The following is a 2,974-nucleotide window of genomic DNA, read 5'->3' as shown; positions in this document are numbered from 1 at the left end:
CTAACCTAGGTTTAGACATTTTATCGGACAGCTCAAACGTCATTCAACACATCGAAATAAAGAGCATATGTCTCTATGAGTTACTGAGCTAGCGATGTTTCTATCTAAAAGGAAGAAAGATAATGACTTTTTTTTTTTAAACTTAATTAACTTTTTTTAACTAAGCCAGTAATAAATGTCAAAGAAGATACAACTCTAGAAATTTATACAATGCCCACCACTCAAAATGTTTTCAACTTCATTGAAGATATACATTCAATGTTAAAAATTAATTGTATAATATTCATTGCACATGTTATTAATGCAGTACAGACAAATTAAACTTATTAATTTAGGAAACTTGAAAAAATATTCACATCTGATTATAGTAATTGTAATGCCTGTATTGTAAGATATTTTCTTATTTATAATATCTAACTACTATTCATTAAAGTTCATGGTAATGTATTTCTGTTAATTAATTGACCGATTCACGATTCTATTGATACATGATGTACCGTGTCTAGATTTGTCATACACTTTATATTTGATTGTTATGTTTATCCTGATATTTAAGGTTTATTTAAATGAATTTTCAGTTCATAAATCATCTGTTACACTGCATGAAACAGAGAAATAATATGCAAGCAATTAATTAATGAAGACTGCTGATCCAATCTCTCAGTGCATCCTAGAATATGGTGGCATGGCTGGAGCCAGGCTGCAGTATCTGCAGGGTGACGATGAGTCTGATGGCCTTCCTGAACCAGGGGTAGAAGAAGGCGTAAATCAGAGGGTTCAGGCAGGAGTTGAAATACAGCAGCCAGAGCGCCCCGGTCCATGCTGTATTGATGATTGACAAGTCCTGCCCTGTGAACGCCATCAAGCAAGAGGGACTGAAACACACGAGGAAGAACACCACCACCACGCCCAGTGTCATCGCAGCCTTCAGCTCTGACCTCCTGGCCGCCGTCGCCGCCACTCGGGACGACCTCATCTTCTGCGTCTGGGACAGCGCTGCGGCGAACACTCTGAGGTACAGCGCAATTACACCGGACACGGGCGCAAAGAAGGTGACCAGCAGGTCCATCACACTGAACACCACGTCCAACAACACCACACACTCCCCGTGGCACGAGCTGTCCCTGCCCGGCTCTCGCAGGCTGCCCTGCATGGTGTTGCAGTTGTAGAGGACGGAGCAGGACCAGCACAGGCCCAACGTCAGCTGCATCCGGCCCTTAGTCACCTTGCTGGTGTAGCGTAGCGGCTGGCAGATGGCCACGTAGCGGTCCAACGATATGAGCAGGATGCTCCCAACAGACGCCGAGGTCAACATCAAGCTCAGGGTGTAGAACACGTTGCAGACCCAGGATCCCAGGAACCAGCAGGAGCTGATGAAGGAATGGGCCTCCATGGGCATCACCAACAGGCCGATGAGCAGGTCGGAGCAGGCCAGGGACAGCAGCACCAGGTTGGTGGGGGTGTGCAGCTGGCGGAAGTGGGAGATGGAGACGATGACGAGCAGGTTCAGCAGCACGGTGAGAAGCGCCAGGGAGAAGAGCAGGACGTACAGGAGGCTGGCCTGGGAGTGGGTGCGCAGTGTCCGCCTGCAGGAGGTGTTGAGCAGCAGGGGGTAGCAGAGGTCCACCCCCACCCCAGCCAGCGGGCTCCTCAGTAGGGGAGACATGGGTGAGGATAGGGAGCCAGGAGGTACGGGAGCCAATGTGCAGGAGATAGGAACAGAGGCCAGCCGAGACCAGGAGTGAAGACCTGGCAGCGTCTTTGGCTGAATCCCTCATCAGTACAACGATTTATATCTCTAACTCCCTGTGACACACATCAACCCCTCCCTTATCGGAACACACAATAACTTACCCTCCTCCACTCCCCTCCCCTCCCTCTTTGCCTCATTGTCTTTGTTTCCATTTGTTTCTTTGTTTCAGTAATAGTATTATTAGTATTTATTCAGCACATTTCCTTGTGCTTTCTATTGCATTTGTGGGGCCTGAAAATACTTATCTAGTATGTGGTTGGATAATACATGGCCTATCTTGGCCATGTTTATCAAGTTAGAGCCACTCAGAAGGAAAAGGCCATTCCTGCAGACCCTTAACCCTTCGTGCAGAGTTTTGACTCCTGCCATCAGGGAGGAGGTACAGTTTCAATAGGAGGGCCAAATAAAATAGATACCTGTGATCATCTGTTCCTTTAGCTGTTGGGTTTTTAAACAAGCTGTAGGCCTGGCTGCTGTTGCACACACACTGTCAGGATGACATCTACTGTATGTATGTATTTATGTTTTTTTATTTATTTCATGTTGTGTATTGGCTGTGTTGACTACTGTTGGGGATAATAAAGACTAAACTACTACTATTACTACTACTACTACTACTACTACTACTACTAACCACACATGTTTCAACACACCCCCTAACATTACAAACAGACATAACCTACTCTGATCATATGCACATCTCCATTCTGATGAATAGACATGAAAGACAGTGTAAACAGCATATTCAGAATAGCTATGTTCATCGTTTCTGCAAGAACTAACTAACTTACCCTCCCCCCTCACTAACTTAGACCTCTTCGTTCTTGCAGAAACAATGAACAAAATACATTTTGTTCACCTCTGACTGTCAGAGGTGAAAAAAATGTATTTTACTGAGTCACTGATTGCTGTCTACAAGGCATGGCCATTTAAGAAAATGTATTCCTGGTTCTGGGACTTGATGGCTACAGCTAGCATGCTTCAGTTAGCATAGCTATGCAGCTTCTAGGTATCTCAAGCTGATTGTCCGGTTAACACATCACTCCTTTGTCCAGCTGAACCACCCAATGAGCTGAGCTGGGACACATTCAGTTACATTTCTTTATTCAGCCACACTTTACTCATATGTTTGTTCCCTTATGATCTAATCTTGTTGTTCAGACATCAGGCCATACAGCCAAACTGGGCTTCATTTGAGTTGCACATCAGGTCAGGACAGGT

General features: G+C 45.1%; 1 pseudogene across 1 annotated transcript; it reads right to left on the bottom strand.

The window, feature by feature from the left end:
- Nucleotides 1–670: 670 nt before the first annotated feature.
- On the bottom strand, nt 671–1,666 carry LOC311369793 (trace amine-associated receptor 13c pseudogene; annotated as a pseudogene). Its single transcript has one exon. The product of its transcript is annotated as a trace amine-associated receptor 13c pseudogene (transcript).
- Nucleotides 1,667–2,974: the final 1,308 nt, after the last annotated feature.

Source organism: Micromesistius poutassou (assembly GCF_964030765.1).
Source record: "Micromesistius poutassou genome assembly, chromosome: 24".
NCBI lineage: Eukaryota > Metazoa > Chordata > Actinopteri > Gadiformes > Gadidae > Micromesistius > Micromesistius poutassou.
The sequence above is the reverse complement of the archived record's forward strand: the minus strand, read 5'-3'. Positions and strand labels throughout refer to the sequence as shown.